The sequence below is a fragment of the Macrobrachium rosenbergii genome, chromosome 43, assembly GCF_040412425.1.
Source record: "Macrobrachium rosenbergii isolate ZJJX-2024 chromosome 43, ASM4041242v1, whole genome shotgun sequence".
Taxonomy (NCBI): Eukaryota; Metazoa; Arthropoda; class Malacostraca; order Decapoda; family Palaemonidae; genus Macrobrachium; species Macrobrachium rosenbergii.
Window position 1 is genome coordinate 18,366,782 of NC_089783.1, and position 20,000 is coordinate 18,386,781.

At 33.7% G+C, this 20,000-nt stretch overlaps 1 long non-coding RNA gene across 1 annotated transcript in view; it reads left to right on the plus strand.

Annotated features, from left to right (window-relative positions):
* The first annotated feature begins 10,791 nt into the window (after positions 1-10,791).
* LOC136828618 (uncharacterized) overlaps positions 10,792-20,000 on the plus strand; it is a 115,636-nt gene continuing 106,427 nt past the window's right edge. The window contains exon 1 of the long non-coding RNA XR_010850150.1: positions 10,792-10,968. This is a non-coding gene — a long non-coding RNA (uncharacterized lncRNA). The remainder of the gene's footprint in view (positions 10,969-20,000) is intronic.

The following is a 20,000-nucleotide window of genomic DNA, read 5'->3' on the forward strand; positions in this document are numbered from 1 at the left end:
ACGCAGAGTTGGTGATAAATTCCTTTCAAAAGTTTTGCTGGAAATTCAAAGTCCAGTTCCCGAATAAATTGGAAAATTTCATAAATCATCCTTGCGCTCACCGCCGACTAAAGGTGAAATAATTCTTCCTCCGAAGAATTCCTCTCTCTCTCTCTCTCTCTCTCTCTCTCTCTCTCTCTCTCTCTCTCTCTCTCTCTCTATGCGATTGTGAGTGTTAATATCTGGTAATTTAGGCTCTTGAGCGTCTAGCAGTTCAATATTTTTTTTTAGTTCTTGTTGAGTAAGGTTTCGTCTTTTCACTAAGTTGTATATACTAAGTTTGATTAAATATTGTTGACGGATATATGGTTGTGGACGCATTAGGTATGCAAAACTCCATTCATCCGCTGGTGCTATTCTACGGTAGCCTAATAAATATTGTTCTTCCTTATTATCAGTATTCCAGTTCATATCCTATTTTTCAGAACTTCGTCCTTAAATGACTTTTACTCTTTGGAATATATTCCTAATTAATTTCCATATTTTAGGAGAAAATGAAAGTTCCAGAGTAACACCTTTAACTCTTTCCATCACTATGATTAAAAAAAAGAATTTAAGTGCTCCAATGAAACAGAAATTTCTGAATGGATTCATATTGTTTCTATGTTTCATTCTAGTAGGCTTGTAATGGATTTATAGTTGTCTATTGATTAAAAGGAGATGAATAGATTTCCTTCTCAGACATACGTACATACATACGTGTGTGTGTGTGTATGAGTAGGTGCATATGTGTGTGTGTGTGAGTGTGAGAAATATTTTCTGTTGAAACAAAATTCCATCAAATATGTGGAGCCCATAAAAACGCCAAACTGTAGAAAGTAAATACTATATTTCAGGCCTGAAGAGAGTGACAGTTGGTCTCTGAAATATAGCATTTACTTTCTACATTTAACATTTTTATGGGCTCCTTATATATATATATATATATATATATATATATATATATATATATATATATATATATATATATATATATATATATATATATATATATATATATATATATATATATATATATATATATATATATATATATATATATATATTATATATATATATATATATATATATATATATATATATATATATATACATATATACATATGTATATATATGTGTGTGTGCGTGTATGTATATATATATATATATATATATATATATATATATATATATATATATATATATATATTCCTACTTTGAATATATTCAATTTTTCACGTGAATGCGCGTCCTTATGACATTTACATAACGTCATTTACACGTGGACGTAAAAGGGACAAAAATGGATCAGTTTCTTGCTTGAGAAACTCTTCTGCACATCAAAGGACAGAAAGAGTACGCTCATGCTCAATCTTCGTATGTGACACGAAGAAATGCAAAGGAAAATGCGAGCAATGCACACAGTGCTTTTCTAAAACAACGTTCCCCCTGGAACTTCGGTGCCTTTATAAAGCTTTCAGAGTAGACTTTTGCCTGCACTGCCCGAGCCTCTTTCTCGTCTTTTGGGAGCTTTTATCCTGCAGCTCTGCTCGACTGGAAACGATGCTATAACGGGGAGATTTATTGCGTTTCCAATTGGAAATGCCGAGAATTGTTTATGCCACGAAAATGGTTGATGTATAAAGTTTTTGGAAAAGGTTCCATATCCGAAAACCCCCTTTCTTCAAATAAATGCCCACGTATGAACAGTTTTGCAAATTTTTCGCTGGGTGTGTGTAGTGAATTTTCGCTCTGCAAAATAAATTAAATTTCCTTTCATAAATTATCTAGGTCTTTCATAAAAATAGGAAGGTATAAAATCTTTTAATTCTGTACACTAAAGTCGTTATCTCATCCATCACTCGGGCACCATACTTTCATGAATAACGATTTCGTAAATAGTAAAAAAAAAAAAAATTCTAACATTTTTTCAGGGTAAAATGTAATAGTCATTACTTGTTTTTAATGATAACGTTATGCCTTATTTTCTATCTAGAATAATTGAGAGAGAGAGAGAGAGAGAGAGAGAGAGAGAGAGAGAGAGAGAGAGAGAGAGAGAGAGAGAGCCTTACTTTCCTTTTACTTTTTAATAGGAAAATTACCCCAACGGCTAAAATAATTAAAAAAAAAAATTCACTTCGGTAAAAAATTAAAAAGTTCACTTAAAATAATGAGGATAGGACTGTTCTCTCTTGAGTTAATCGGACTACTTATTCTTTAACAGAAACATGGGGTCATGAATTATGTAGAAATAACAACGCTAAAATGCAAAAAAAAAAAACTTTTTCATTTGTAAAGTACTATAACGGTATAAAAATGCCAAAAAAAATCTTTTTTTCATTTGCACCACCGTCATGCTGTCAGGAAAACAGTAAAAAATACGATGAAATTCCATGGCCTATAAAACTAGACCTTGAATATATATATATATATATATATATATATATATATATATATATATATATATATATATATATATATATATATATATATATATATATATATATATATATATATATATATATATATATATATATATATATATATATATATATATATATATATATATATATATATATATAGCCTATATATATGTATATATATATATATATATATATATATATATATATATATATATATATATATATATATATATACATATATATATATATATATATATACATATATATATATATATATATATATATATATATATATATATATATATATATATATATATATATATATATATATATATATATATATATATATATATATATATATATATATATATATATATATATATATATATATATATATATATATATATATATATGTATATATATATATACATATATATATATATATATATATATATATATATATATATATATATATATATATGTATATATATATATATATATATATATATATATATATATATATATATATATATATATATATATATATTCATGAGAAACCTCTTCTAAGTCACCTCGCCCTCTAAGAGTGCAATAATGTGCCATATAAACTTGATTTACTTTTATTCCGATTAAATCAAGTACAGTAACATTCATAACACCGCTGACTAACAAAGGCAGGTTGTGGAAAAAATTCGCCCCTGCTTGAAAATCTCTCTTTCCTCACCCATTAATAATTTTAATCCTGTTCCTTGACCTAGTGACTGCTACCGACCTTTCTTCCAGGTACCGCCTTTTGAAGACCAAATGCCCGCCAGAGACGCAGACGAGCTGTTGTAGGAGATTAACCCAAAAAGAGAAAGCACCCAGTCCATAGCAACTAATCACCACGTGGCTGGTGCCTACCACATGGTCTGAAGGCATAGAAAACGGACTGCCAGGCGAGTAGACACTGCCATCTAGAAGAAAGAGAATCGTATTCCACTGAGGCCTTAAAAGGCATTGCAAAGGCAGTGCACTGGTGGAGCACCTCAGAAACACCCGGCTGCAGAATGCATACACTTGTCCCTTTTCCTACACTCCCTCAGAGCCTTGACCTTTCCCACGTCTTTTTACAGTTCAAGTCCTATAAACTCTTGCCCTCCATGCTGGCACTGAAGATGAGGTTCCCCTGTCTCCGACTAAAAGGTAAAGTACCAGAAGCGGGGCTTTGAATCAGACACGAATCTGCTATTCTTCCACTGAATTTATTTCCTTTTACCTGAATCAACACCTGTAGTCAAATTTGAAAGTTCCATGGTAAGTTCCATATCCCTTCCCAGGTAGCAACAATATATATATATATATATATATATATATATATATATATATATATATATATATATATATATATATATATATATATATATACATATATTGTATATATATATATATATACATATACATATATGGAGGCATGGGTTCGAATCTCACTGCTGCCACCACTGTTAATGGCCCTTTGGGTCAGGAAGGGCCATCTTTTATTGGTGTATCTGTTTTAAGAACAGAATCAATCATCTTACTTCTTTAAGATGTCTGTGGTAGCCGTGGCTCTTCTTTGGGTCAGCAGATCCCTTCTCCTTTGTCAAACTTCTCTCACTAAACTTATTTTTACACAAGGGCCAACTGAAATGAGACACTGATATACAAAACTAGACTTTATTTGCAAATTTAACGAAAGTGATTCAGCAAAAGCTACGGTCACGAAACGGAATGACGCACACCCCCTGTCATTGGAAAACATAACTAGAGGAAATTCTGTTTCACAAACAAGCACAGTCATTATTCTATGCCTAGCAATACTAGTGAATAACACCCTGGTCATCAAGCAAAAGTAATAAGGTCATAAAGACCACAATAAATGTCATATCGTATGTAAAAGTAAAACACCACTTCCAAATACTCGTCCTCCTAGGACGATATTTGAATTCCTGAAGAAAGAAATATATCATTATACTAAAACCTGCAATTGAGTTGTGAAAGTACAGACATGTTCAGACAGAAAAATGCACAAATAGGCAAATTCACTATGTAGACATCGTTCAGTTTCACTGCTTCTCAACCGGAGGTTTTCCCTCTAAAGTCTGGAAAAGATATCAATGTCACTGGTTGTTCTTACATACTTTCCAATGGCTGTAAATAACGCGTCTTCATACTGGCAGTTTCTTTAAACACTACACCACTAGAGATCGAGGCAGTCTCCCTGTGAGAGTCACTGTTCCTTTCATAAACATCTCATGGGAGATCGCACATACACACGCACATACCCCACCAGAACCTGGTCACTACCAGTGCATCGGTTCAACGTTCTGTCATGCTGTTTCCATGTGCTCTGACCATGATCAAATAGTTTTCTGCATCCGACTCAGCAAATTCCAATACCAGCACAAATGAACCTGCAGTGAAGTGCCGCAGACAGGTCATCACATAGTTCTTCTCTGCTGCCCAACGAGAGCCAAGACTTTATATATATATATATATATATATATATATATATATATATATATATATATATATATATATATATATATATATATATATATATATATATTTATATATAGATTTATATAAACTGTATATATGTATATATTCAAATATATTATGTTTCTACCTGTGAATATATATACTATATATATATATATATATATATATATATATATATATATATATATTTTTTTTTTTTTTTTTTTTTTTTTTTTTTATATGCATATATATATATTTACTTTTAGTCAACCCATCTAAAGTCCAGAGCCCACACAATACGACTATGTTTATGACGCGTAACAATTTACTAGAAATGTATCTCCCGAGGAGAGAGATTATATAGTTTTTGGGGAAGTATGCAATCTCCGGACGCTCTTATTGAGGAAGACATTAGTTACCTTCATTGAGTTGTACCTACTTTTTTCAAGGAATTAGGCGAGCGTATCTGTCTGAAATGAATTTTTCTTACAGTGATTTCAGTAAGGGGTCAAGCTCTTCATTATTATACATTAAGACGTGATTTTGACTTCCAAGGGGGGAGACAAAATATGAGTGGATATATTTCTCCTTAAATGATTAGGGAGTGGCCTGTAGGTTAGTATTACGTGGCTTCTAAAAACCAATTTTAATAATCATACGTGCGAATGAGAAAACGGCAAGATCAGGATTTGCTTTCTTTTGTGGAATAACACGATAACGGATATGAGGACGAAACGAGGAGTTGCCAGGTATGCCTGATCATTAATGGTCATTGCTAAGATGTAATGAAGATAAATGAAATTGACAAGAATGAAGCAATTATATTACGTAAGTTGTAGATGAAGGAAAATAATCTCGAGTCGAAGTCACTGCAGTGGAAGGTGCTCAATTCTGTTTGCAAAATCGATGGACGGTGTCCGTGAGGAAACAGGTGATGTTTGCTACACAAGCGTTAAGAAAATGAAGAAAAATCAGTATTTCGTAGACTGATGAAATAAAAAATTCAGTGAAGGGAAATGCAGAAGGTTGCCTAACAGTCTTATTCACTAGGTAATAGAATAGATGATGACATACCTGAGTAAAAATTAATTCATAAGGTGGTGAAATAGAAAATGCTCGCATAAAAGAAGTTATTAAAAAAATGTGCAGGTAATCCTGAGAAATAGCACAGCGAGAAAAATCATTTGTAAAGGAGTGAAGCAAATAAGCTAGAACGATTTATTGGAAAAGGGAAATAAGCATACAAATAAAGATATTCTATCGGAAGTCCATTTATTCAGTTTCTGATAGAGCTGATATGACGAACATTTTCTAAATGTAGGTGATAAAGTCAAAGTATGCGAGACTAAATTACGATGGACAGATAAATATGAATTTGAAATTGCTTTTGCAAATGGATATTGAGGGTATAGAGGAGCACTAAAATTCTACTAAAGCACTGAGCGGAGCCGCAATACGATTATTGCGTGGTTAATGTGACCTCTTAAGTTAAGTATACCTTAGTTTTACCAGACCACTGAGCTGATTAACAGCTCTCCTAGGGCTGGCCCGAAGGATTAGACTTATTTTACGTGGCTAAGAACCAATTGGTTACTTAGCAACGGGACCTACAGCTTATTGTGGAATCCGAACCACATTATAGCGAGAAATTAATTTCTATCACCAGAAATAAATTCCTCTAATTTTTCATTAGCCGGCCGGAGACTCGAACTCGGGCCTAGCAAGTGCTAGCCCACAACTCTATCGACTCGCCTAACGAAGAACAATGTGGCCTCTTGGCTAACCTCTTGCATAAAGTATGTCTATGAGAGGAGAGAATCTAATATAATTCATAGAAGGAGAAAAAGCTCATTTGCATATGATTTACAAGGGTAGATATGACTACAATAAATATTGGTCATATTTCTTGCTATGTCTCGGTTTTGTGGTAGTAGTTCTGGAACGAGAAAGTAAGCCAGCCAACAAAATAATTGGCAGGGGAAGAGCAGTGCTAGCTTACACACGAATGAGGCTCCATAGTTTTTGTTACATACGAAGCAGTTGACTGAGCTATTTGAGACCACGATAAAATACCGTTACGCCACGTACACTAACAAAGAAAAATCTTTTGATGGAACTGATAGAATATTCTTTTACAAGGGCATACTGTGCGAGATGTAATTTCTGTACGCAATTTGCTTACCCAAGGTAATTCATGGGAAGAGTGTAAAAAGGCTAATTCAGTGGAAGAGTGTAAATAACAACCTCTGTTGAGTATGCACAAAGAACTGTATGAGTAAGTCATAGGGGAAGTAAATAGAACTAGGAAGTAACTTACTAAAAAATTCCACGTTGCTTGAAATTTGCGAAAATGTATCGTGGCGTTGATCAGGAATTATGTATATGTTGATTCTAATGGAATAGACTCACTGTAAAAAGCGCACCATAACATTCTGTATTGACTTTCGTGATTGCAATCGGAAATTGTACACTAATTATCAGAAAGTTACGCGTTCAAAACTAGGCAAACCAAATAAAAACCAAACGAACTAGAAACTGCAACCGGTAAAAGCTAACCTCTGTTATCATGACCGTTATCTTCATCTATTTTCAACATAACCCTCATACTCTTTCAAAGTTTCAACTCATCAGTCTTACACTTTTTCTTTAAATCCAACGTTCATTTTTTTTATCTGGTATTCCCTGTGATGTGTTTGAATGTGGCAAAAAAATATTATCTTAAGAAATATCTAAAGGAAATTTAGGAGCTGTTCTTTGTGTGGCTCCCTCAATCTGCAGAACTTCTTGTGAACATCGTTGAAGACTTTTTCATTGTTTCTTTACATAAAATTCAGAAGTCTTCATAAATAAGACAGGCAATCGAATAATTTCAAAGTGCTTCTCTTGCCAGTATTTTTGCATTATTTCATAAAAACCTACTCATTAGTTTTCAGTCAACGCACGAACAAACGGAATATGTTTAATTTCATACATTGTCTTTTAATCACTAAAACGGATATGCGACTGCGCATTGTAGAGTATGAGACAAGCTGAAAAAAAGAGTAATGGCTGATTTAATTCATAATAAAATCAAAATTATTTTTTACCCCTTTGCACGTATATGGCGACTAGAATTACAATTGAAAGACAGCCGATAAAAATATGTTTCCCCGAAATTCCAGTAGGTGCGTGAGCAAATTTTGTATCAAAGATTTGGCCGATTTGGGTACGTACAACTATGCAAATCTGGAAGATTATTAACTAAAGTCAAAGCACAGTAAAAAAAGTCATTATGGACGCACTTACTAGCCAACATGACCACATAAGATTTTCTATGGTATCATAACTTCTAGATCAGCTTTTTTCAAATTGTGGGTCCCGACCCTTCAGTGGGTCGGGAGGTAAATAAAACAGGTCGAGACAAAAAAAAAAAAAAAAAAAAAAAAAAACGCAAGTGGGTGCAAAGCGCAGAATTAAAAAAAAAAACTCCAAATGTTGCACAGCACTCATAAATCATCGCTAGTTCTATCGATTTCTCACATGACAAGGCAGGCTTTACCAATCAAAACATAATAGTACATATTATTGTGAATTTTTTATACATATGCAAAAAGGATGTTATCTCAGTCGAAATAACTTCAAGGTTTTGACCAAAGCATTCGACAATCTCTCACTCTCTGCCTCTCTTTGTGCCTTGAATCCTTAACTATCAAACAAGTTTGGTTAAATATTAATAACTAGTTGACATCAACAACTCTGGCAATCGACAAACACAAAAACACTCTCTAGTCTTGAATCGTTAATCATGAAACAAGGTTGTTCCAAAATTGAATGGCTAGGTACTTATGAACCAACAAGCACATCCATCTCTTTAAATGACATTTTTTAAAAATATTATTTACTTTACCTTTGCGTTGGAATTTTCTTTAAATTTGTTTTTCTAAAAATAACATTTTTGCATTTATAAAAAATAGATACATACAATTCCAATGTGTGCGTAATATAAGAAATATATATATAAAATTGTCGATGCTAAATATATGAACCTAAAAAGAGTTTGTCTTTGATTTATTACACTTGGGTAAAATGGGTCGCAGTGCAAAATGTGGCTTTCCTGTGGGTCGCAGTAAAACAAGTTTGAAAAACGCTGTTCTAGAAAACTTGTATTGGTTGCGGAATCTATAGCTTGACGTAAAAGTACATACAAAGTACGTGGAAGAAGTGTGGACTTTCAAGAGATATGTCACATGGACAGCGTGATATTTGAAAAATTCATAGTAAACTCTTAATCAGTGAAACTAAATCGATTTTGTGAAATTGAAATAAATAAATCCAGTGCACTAACGTGGGATTTTACTCTATAATCTCGGCGCGGCAAATATGAAGGCTATAAGACCTACGTTTGGCGTGCATCTTGTTGGCTCAGGTAACTTGAAACCATCTGTAATTAGTCTCGTTTTGACAATATTTACTTAACTAAAAGAGGGACAAAAGCTTAGCTATCCTAAACACTTCGTGTGGATGTTTCTAACCGAGAGCGTCTAAACTCCGTTAAAGACAGGGATAAACGGCGCTTCAGTGAGCTACCATTTAATAAGGCGCTATCAACCAATCAAAATACTTTATAATCTAAACATTGATGAGTGCTAAACCAGGGAAAATGAGAATTCCTTTAAAATATGAATATCTCTGTGAATCCATGTTAGGATATAATTCCAGTACATTTTTTATTATGCATGGGATATGCTATACTACAGTCATTCAGAGTTCCTCAGTGGGTGGATGGGTACCGTTCTCAGCTAGCACTCTGCTGGCCCCGCGTTCGATTCTCCGACCGGCCAATGAAGAATTAGAAGAATTTATTTCTGGTGATAGAAATTCATTTCTCGCTATAATGTGGTCCGGATCCCACAATAAGCTGTAGGCCCTGTTGCTAGGTAACCAATTGTTTCTTAGCCACGTGAAATAAATCTAATCCTTCGGGCCAGCCCTAGGAGAGCTGTTAATCAGCTCAGTGGTCTGGTTAAACTAAGGTACACTTAACTTTTAACAAGTCATTCAAAAACAGAGTTATCACAGGACAGCATAGTTGGCTTTCATTGCCCTTCATTGGATAGTATCAAAATACTAGCTTTGCTACAGATTACTCCATCTTAATGTAGAATTTTGTTGAAAGTGAACCTTCCTAATGATGTTAGCATGTGCCAAATTTGATTTAAAATTTACTTCTTACGTCAAATACATACATACATACATACATACATACATACATACATGCATACATACATATATATATATATATATATATATATATATATATATATATATATATATATATATATATATATATATATATATATATATATATATATATATATATATATATATATATATATATATATATATATATATATGTGTGTGTGTGTGTGTGTGTGTGTGTGTGTGTGTGTGTGTGTGTGTGTGTGTGTGTGTGTGTGTGTATGTGAAGACTAAATTTACCAGAAAGAACTGAAGGAAAACTTCTTTTGTTAATGCTTAATCCTAATATGTAAGACTATGTTAGGTATTTGATTTTTTCAAAGCCTGACAATTCACGTAACACACCAATGAATTATCATTCTTTTTTCGGTAAATTATTGTCAAAAGTTTTCTGTTACGATACACAGAAGCCAGTTTTGTATGGGAAAAAAAAAAGCGAAAAGTCATAAAAACGCAGAACCAAACAGTTAGCTTAAAGCATTAACGTCCTGTAATGTCCGTTTAAGCAAAAAAGCAAGGCCGTCGTTTTCGTTCTCGCACATCATCTCTGTTTCAAGAAAGGTGATTCCATGGTCCTTGTGGATGACATCACAACAACTGGTGGTCTCAGCAAGCTGATCATTTGTTTCCTTAGTTTTTGCTTCGGGATCAGCGAAGTGTATTAGTGTGACCGCGTTATTTGTTGACCAAACTGTTCAGTAAATAGTCCATTCCTTGCTACCACTGGAGTTTGGTGGTTTGAACGATTTTCTACACGAGTTCGTGGGAACTCTCCAACGTTTTGCAACAGGTAAGTTTCACTGGCATGTTTCATTGTATTTTTCTTTTATCAGTATTTGAGAATATTGTGACGATTTAACTGTTTTTCTCATTTTCATAATAGTTCATGGGTGTAGTTACTGAATGTGATGACTTGGTAATTGGCTGATATCTTTTTCAGTTATAATTAATTGTATATTTCATAATCTTAATTGACATAGTTTTTTAAACTGTTTTTTCCGCATTATTTGGCCGTACCGACCATGTGTAAATATAAATGTTTTGCTGTTCGCGGTCAACAATGAATACGTATATTTTTATTTACTTTAATTTTTTATCATTCTAAACTTTATCCATCATAAATCATTGCTTTATTCTATTTTTTCACCCCTAGGGTACTAGGGATTCGATCATTCATTTCTGTACTAGAAATCTGATATTTTCAGGATTAACAGCTGTCTTATGGTCCATAAAGGTATTTTGGAATTCAAACGTATCTGTTAAAATCTTAGGTAACTTTCGTGTAAAGCAGTAACCTTATATCTATTTTAAATCTTACGATTTATTGAAAATTCAAAACTGCTTCCAGATTTTCGTGAAATCTAAACCACACTATTAAGCACTCCACCTACGAGAAGTTATTAAAATCAAATTAAGCCAAGATAATTGGTTTCAAGCTGCACAGAAATGCAATAAGGAAGATAACGTACGCTTAATTTTCTAAAATGTCGTGAGATTTGAGGAAATTTTAGTTTAATTTTTATTATCGTTTTAATTTCCAACGCACGGCAGCAACTTAATTTTAACTAAATGTTTACTTCTTAACTTCAAGGACGTTAACTTTTAAAAATAACTTTTTGGTGATGCATTACTAAAATCATTAGCTTTATGATAATTCTTTCGTGCTTTAGATAGAACTTTTGTGTTTTGATGTTTTGTAACTCTTATGTAAAATATATCTTCCATTGACTCATAGTTCATATTAACTTAACTGTGTTGTCAGTGAATTGAAGCTTGTTACTTAATGAATGTTATTCATGGCAATAATACATTGACCAGTTATGTTTTCACCGTGATAAAATTGATAGACCTCTGTTTATGGCTTTCATACAATTAACAAACCTATACTAGTAATGATAAAGTATAGAATTTAATCTGTTCTAGTAAGGTGAGTCAACACTGCCCAGTCTGTGAGCCTAATGCCAGATTATGCTCTGCCTTAACAGCCCTGGCAAACGACCTTTTGCAAATTTGCTCGGCAGCCCCGACGTATGATCTTTTATACGGTCGTTCCTTTACTGCGCCACTTATTAGTACTTTTGGGTACCTCTGGTCCCTGGATATGCTGGCAATTTTGATTAGTTTTTCTGCTCTGGTCAGAGGTTTTATAAGTGGTTGGTTTATATGAAAGAAAATTTAATGTTTTAAAGGCTTCGGTTTGTTGAAGTTAATGTAACCTTATTTTAGTGAATATAATAAGACTCATAAATTTGTTTAATTATATTTACAAAAAATCTCAGCCACATTTTTTTGCTTTACAAGGTGTTCCTAGGAACAGAGTTATTCGCGACAATGTAAACGATACTTCTGTTATTCAAGAACCCGTGTTCGCTCCTTGTACTCCACTTTAGTTTTTAAATTAGGTGAGGATGGAGCCTGGCATAACCGAATACTTCATTTGATACTATAAGTTGTCCTGCATTGGTGGTTCAAAGGTGTAATGAGTAATTTGACAAACAGAATGAAAAGAAACGTGTATATACGAACGTTCTTACCTCCGTCAATAATAGTGACTGTAAACTAGATTTTTTTCGTTTTGCTTTGAATTCCGAAGTAGATATCTAAATTACTTTTGAAGCTGTTTACTTAGAACAAATGGAATGTTTTAAAATCCTCAGCGTTTTCCTATTCTGAGACAGGTATAGATTGGTTTCGTATAACTTAAAAACCAGAAGTCAAACCATGTGTACAGTAATATCACATGATATTATTTGAGGAAATAGTTGTTTCACTCTTTTAATACTTTACATTACTATGGCTTAGTTTTTTATAAAATGCGAAATTTGATTTAGATATTTGAGACAAAAAGCTGTAAAAATCTAAATTTAATAATTTTGTTAGAAATTATCTGCCGTTGATAACCTTGTTTTAATTAAACTTAAAATATTGATTGTAATTTGTCGTCAAAGAATAAATGTTTAAACTTTTCAAGAGAAAATAGTGTAAATCTTAAAATAATTTTAATCACTAATGATAGCAATGACAGTAATCAAGCTGAATAATTTTGCTTTGATATTGTTTAGCTAATGACACTAAATATAATATTTGGCTCAACGTATATATGAAGGTGTGGATTCGTAAACATGTAAGATGGGACAATGAGGAGGCAGTTGATAAAAAGCGAGAACAAGGAAAAAAAAACTGCTCAATAGAAGCGTTTGAAGTCATTGTTTTTGGAGCAACAATATAGCTTTTGTTTGAAATGAACACTATAGTTTGCCTTTAGTTTGTACGGTAATGATAGGAATAATCCTTTTTACTCCTAAGTTACCTTATAAATTTCATAAAACACTCCACTCTTATTGTTTAGCTGTTAAATGGAACAGTATCTGTAATGATGGGATCCATATTTCCCTCTCTCTCTCTGGGTTGGTGAAACTCATCACTTTTCTCACGTTGAAACTGTCTTGTCAGAACTGCTATCTATGAAAGCTAATGAATGTAGCGTTCTGTAGTAGAAGTGAAAAGAATAAAATGCATTTTTACTCCAGTCACAAACGATATTCCTCTGGAGATTAAATTATTATAGACGCCGGGCAATAAACTTTAGATAAAATTCGTAATTTTTCTCAACTTTGGGACAATAGCATAAGCAAGAAGCATTTAGAGCCTTCTTAGCCTCGCATAATATTTAAGAAAATAACGGGTAAAAGAATCTCAAGTCACACCTTCAGTGGCAACTAATCAACAGGTAGGAACTGAAATTTGTTTACCGGGGGCATGTAGGAAGCAGTTATATTAATCTAACCTAACTTAACCTAGTATATCGTATCTGGGGACTCGAAGCCGACACCAAGAACTCAATTTCTATGGAAATGCATTCCATACAGAGAAAAGACTCTGAACATGAAGGTAACCCGTTATTGGTGAATACCCATGAAACAATTTTTTCGAGCCATTGTAACACTCGAGCAATTTCCTCGTTGGTTGTCGTGGTTTTAATGAATGAAGCTGCGATGTTCAGGTAAAGCGGAGGCTGTATGAAGGTTATCGAAGACACGTTCTTTCGGTTTTTAATGAGAAAAAGAAAAACTAAGAAATACAGGGGTTACAATCTACATTAACCTCACCTCACCTTGAGTGCAACGCTCCTTGTGGTTGGAGGGTTTCAACTGCCCAGGTTCCCAACCGAACCTGTTTTAGAGCGTTTCGACCCTGAGAAACTATTTTACATTCCTTGGTTGTTACAAAACCCTAAATGACTGACTGACGTCCATGCACAAGACTACGGATTGATGCGGCAGTACATGAATTTGGCAAAATGATCAAAATATATGTGCACTGTAAACTACTGGAATTATTTATGAGGCATTTTACTAATACAAATTTGAAAGTATGAATCATCATGGACTTTGAAAATATACGAAGTGAAGTGTAACTTATTGCAGATGCACAATTTACCTGGATATCGGTAACGATAAGATATTAAAGTACTGAAATCATGATTTACGTAAGGAGTTAGAGGAGCAGGGAAAAAATGGAGCTAAATGAAAAATATTGTATATTTATAAGGATTAAAATAACCCGAAAGAAAATTTATAGTACAAAAGCGTTAGTAGCATGACTACACATGGTAAATCCCCGTCACTGCACCTCACGGGGTGCACTGTAGGCGCTACGTTACTAAAGCTCTTTGTAGTGTTCCTTCGGCCGCTGGCTGCAACCCCTTATATTCATTTTACCGTGCCTCCATATCTTCCATCTTGCTATCCACCGTCTATGATGCGACTGCGAGGTCATCCTCCTGTTACACCCTTCAAACCTACCTGCTCTCAATTTCCTTAACAGCGCTGAATGACCTCATAGGTCCCAGTTCTTGGTCTTTGGCCTAAACTATATATTCCAATTCCAATACACGTAGGCTTACTAATCAATGCTCATCTAAATACCATATCTAAAAAATAGGATACAGCCACTGAAGAAATGTATCCTCCAAAAAGAAATATGGTTACGTTAAAATGCGTGTTCATCATTGTATAATCAAAACTAGATTGATATAAGTGTCTGTGGTCTACTAAAGTATTTAATGGTGTAATCGCAGGATTCAGATACCTAAGTACCGAAACGTAATATAAAATCTCTCTGCCTCGTATTAAAGTAAGAATCATATATAAAATGCATATTGACATAGAGTATGGAACAGAAGTTTAAACACAAAGCGGCAATAAAATTTATAGGTCAATATAACCATGATTCAACAGATATTGGAAAAGACCTTTGACTAAATACACATCGCCAAACTACTCAAAAAGTTGTCGCAATAAAGAACAACAACATTTTAAGAAACTGAAGAATTATTTCTTCAAAAAATTTATGACATAGAACAACAACTTATTCAAGACACCTGTTAACTGTAGCTCATAAACGAGTGAGGCACCAGTTGAACCAAATAAAGGATGTGGGAAGAAGAACCCTTGACTGTTTGCGGACACTGAGTGGAACGCTCTTCGTATTTTGTGATTTTTAGGCCGTATTTTGAGGTTTTTTGACATGTCACTGGACTTCAACTTGTGAGTAAGATGACAGTGAACTAATCAGTGTTTCAAGTTAACTCGTTTTTTGCACAGACTCTTTATTTAGACCTAGTTTGCCTCAATACACCCTCCAGGAGTTTTCAGGCCGGGGGCTTCAGGTCGCCTCGGTCGAAGTGACGTAATAATAGAAAACGGAACGTTCTTTCCCCGAGGGCGATGGCAAACCACACCCCTTTGTCAGTGAGACTTAAGCCAAAGACTTCAGTTGGTTTAAAGTTTTCCTGTCCCCCTAATTAAGACTCTGCATGTGATGTCATACTCAATAAATTGAAAATAAATGAAAGATATACGAGGTTTTCAGAATATGCCAAATAAGAGTTGCTTTGAAATTTCTTGAGGGTAATGTTTTTGACGTCTTTATACGAGAGTATGAAGACCAAGTGACAAATTTTGGTAACGGGGAAAAGGTCCTACTTGTTAATTTGAGCAGTGTGTATACTTATGTATCAATACGTTATGCACCATTTGATTTGGGAGACTCCCTTTTAACCAGTGTTCTCATTGGAGGGCAAGTGGTCTGTTAAATGGGACACGCACTGTGAAAATGGAAATTCAGAAAAATATCCCTTCCTCCATAAATATTTTTGGTTATAATGTTGTTTTTTCATATAATGGCCAAAAAAATTCGTGTTACAAATGCGGAAGAGACTCATATGGCAGTCAACTGTGACATGGTAATGAACCTGAGTTCAAATATTTTCAATTTGAATGATTTTCCAGTAATGCCTGGTAAGGATTCTGATAAGGGTGATGTACTGGAAGGAAATGGAACTTCTGATATTCAACACGCAAAACATAGTGAAGGAAATGGGGATCAACCATGTGATGAAAATATTGAAAGTGACAAAGAACTAGCATCCTTGAAAAGGGCCAGATGGATAATACTGTATATGCGAAGCAGTAGAAGAGCAACTTGTAACCATTCCCTTATTCCAAAGTGTTGATGATGTTGCTGGAATTCCAGTCGAATTAGAAGATAAATCACAAGACTTGGATGGTAATGTTACAACTAATAATGATAATAGAAAGGATACTGACAGCGACAGTGACATTTTTGCAATAAAAAGTGCACCCGAAGGTGCTTCTCAAGTTATGGAAATAACTGATGATGAGGGGCCTCCCCCCACAAGACGCACCTGTGTCTCGTATACTCTTGGAAGTCTCTCCCCCGTTGGTGATGATAAAGATGAAGAAGTGGAAGGTCTTGAAGAAAAAAGTGTAGCGGCTTCAGTGTATGGGAATGATGAATCTGTGGATGACATTGCTGAAGAATGTGAGATGGTTTTAGAGGTCAATAAAGCGAGTGATACTGAGGTGAGTGATATTGAAGATGATTTGAAAAGTGATGATAAAGGTTCAGACATGATGTCAGAAGGTCAGTAGAATATAGAATTAGAAACTGTAGATAAATTAGGCGCACTAAAGGAAAATCCACTAAAGAAAAAAAGGAAGGAAGCAAAAACGAATGGATGAGGTAGGTTGCCACCTTAAATATTAATGGTTTAAATCAGGTAAATAAGCAAATGCGGGTTGTGCCCCGTATCATGTACTATAAAATTGATATTCTGCTAATTCAAGAGCTTAATGTGAAAGATATTTCAGTTTTGAGTTATCTCACTAATTTTACGAGGTAGTGTTTAATCCATCAATCAGTTTAAAAGGAGGTATAATGACATGTATGAATAATAAAACCAGTGTAAAGCTTTTAACCAAGGAAATGGACATTAACGGTAGAATTGTGGGTGTAAGAGTATGTTACAGTAAATGTATTATACCTATTATAAATGTGTATGCTCCATCTGGTACAAGTAAATCTGCTGAAAGGGAAGACTTATTTAGAAATGAAATATTTTACTACCCGAGACGTAATAATAATTATCTCATTTTTGGATGTGGCTTCAACTGTATAACGTGCACAAGAGATTGCAGTTATAATAACAAAGCCTTGTTATCTAAGTCTATTAGTGCTCTTCTGAAAAACCTTGCTTTGAAAGATAATTACAAATTCTCAAACAGATTACCAGAGCACACTTATATACGTGAAAACTATGGATCCAAAATAGATAGGATATACAGTGTAAAGTTATTTGATGATATAATGTCTGTTGACACCGTTCCAATAAGTTTTTCAGATCATAGTATGGTTGGCTTGAGATTAAACATTAACACATACATAATTTGCACAGGGTATTGGAAGTTGAATGGGAGAGTTTTAGATTCTCATGAAATTGGAGAAAATTTTGTGCATGTATGGCAGTGTATAAAGCAGAAAAAATGTGCATTTGATAACATACTTGTATGGTGGGACTGGGCAACATTAGTGTAAAAATTTCTTTGTCAAATTGTGTAAAAAGATATCTCAAGAAAAGTATGGCTTGCTGAACTTACTACAAACAAGTTTACATCATTTATATGATATTAACTACAAAACTAGTGTAAATTATGGCAGTATTAAACTTTTCGAGAATAGGATTTCTGACATCCAGAATGGAATTTTAGAAGGCGTAAGGATGAGAGCCAAACTAAATGATCTTACATTGGGTGAAAAAATATCTGCTTGGTGCCGAAAAAAAAGAAAAACAATGCTAGCATTACGAGCATAAAAAACCAGAAGGTTCCATTATAGAAAGCACAGAGGGAATTTCTGTTTTTATTAAGGAGCATTTTGAAAAATTTTGTATGGTCGCAGGTCAGGAAAAAAGTCAAGACTAATTTCTTAGCTTCTGTCATTCTGTTTTGGACCAAGGAGATGTAAATTTGTTAGGTAGAGATTTAGAGAAATTGAGGTTTTCGATGCTGTCAAGAGAATGTTTAAAGGTAAATCACCTGGATATGATGGGGTTCCTATAGAATTCTCCAAAAAGTTTTGGTGTATAATAAAGTCGGATATTATGGAGGTGTTTAAATTCATTGTCACTGAAATATACGTCAGATAGTCAATACTTGGGTTTAATAAAATTATTAGCTAAAACAGGAGATTTATTCTTGGTGGAAAACTGGAGACCTATATCCCTACTGAATGTTGACTATAAAATCTTTGCTAAAGTTTTAGCAAACAGATTGAGATGTGTTCTTAGGAAGATTATCTCCACAAAACGATATTGTGCAGTGAAATGAAGGTCAATTGTGAACTGTAATAATACGATTCGAGACGTAATTTTTCATGCAAAACAAAACAGTCAAGACTTAACAATCTTAAGCTTAGACTGGTCTAAGGCCTTTGATAGGGTTAATATGGATTTTGTGTTAAAGTAATGGAGAAGTTTGGTTTACCAGATGAATTTGTGGCTCTAGTCAGAATTTCATATAAGGATTGTGAAAGCTGTATTTTTGTAAATGGGTTTATTAGTTCATCTTTTTGTATTAAAAGGTCTGTAAGACAAGGCTGCACGATGTCAGTGCTGTTATATTGTATATTTCAAGAACCTTTGAATAAGGCAATAAAGAGTAGTAACAAGGTAGTAGGGCCAAGCCTTCATAATAGTGTAAATATAATGTCTGCTGGGTTATGCAGATGATTCATCTATAGTTTTGTCAACTGATGATTCAGTTAGAGAGTGTTATAAGGAAATACAGTTGTTTGAACTTGCGACAGGTGCACAGCTAAACAAGGATAAAACTAGTATAACTGGTTTTGTTAAATGGGAAAATCGAAACCTCTGGCCTCTTAGTTGGTTGACAACCGTTGAAAGTATAAAAATTCTTGGTATAGTTTATTATAGTGATTTTGAGGTTACGTGTGAAGAGACTTGGTCTCGTCTTGCTAAAAATATTAAAATATCGGTAGGTATGATTAGTCAAAGACAATTATCAAAGACAATTATTTATTTCCCAAAGGGCTATTATTATTAATTCTCTAATTTTGTCCAAAGTTTGGTATATTTCTCACACCTTGCCTCCCTCAAACAAGTACATTGCTCAAATAAATATGCATATTTTCCGATATATCTGGAGGGACACTTACCATCCCGCAAGCAGAGATGGTCTTTGTTTAAAGGAAAAGGTGGATTGAGAACAGTAAATGTTTGCTTTAAATCATTAGCGATTTTCAGTTCGACAGCTCAGAATCATATTAGGAAGGATATTGGTTTAAGTAATTTCTATTGCAAGATGAGAATAAGCTTTTTGTTGGATTTGAAGGAAATTAATGAGGTTTCATTTGTGTCAACATCTTATTCAGTGGCAATTGATGTAATCAGAAAAGTTTGTCGATATGGGAAATTTCCTAACTTAAGTAGTAAAGATTGCT